Here is a 312-nt window from a genome sequence, read left to right on the forward strand (position 1 = left end):
TAACAGAGTTGCATGCATTAAAATTGAACTTGAGAAATCTTCTATAACATTAGACTACATCCTCCCTGTTGGTCTTTTTTTATCATTGCTTTTATATCATGTACTTTTATGCAGCTCTAACGGTAAAAAGTAAGCTTCTGGGAAAAATGCAAGGTGTTGGGTTTTGGTTTTGTTGTTCATGATTTTTTGTAAAATAAAATATAATAATAGTCATTTTTTAAATAAAATTTTACTTTTTCATGAAATACATTGTTTCTTTGAGGTTGCTTGATACCTGATTCATTATAAAATCACAGACTTAACCATTGAAAA

This window comes from Cariama cristata, unplaced genomic scaffold (assembly GCF_000690535.1).
Source record: "Cariama cristata isolate BGI_N322 unplaced genomic scaffold, ASM69053v1 scaffold13637, whole genome shotgun sequence".
In the NCBI taxonomy this organism is placed as follows: Eukaryota; Metazoa; Chordata; class Aves; order Cariamiformes; family Cariamidae; genus Cariama; species Cariama cristata.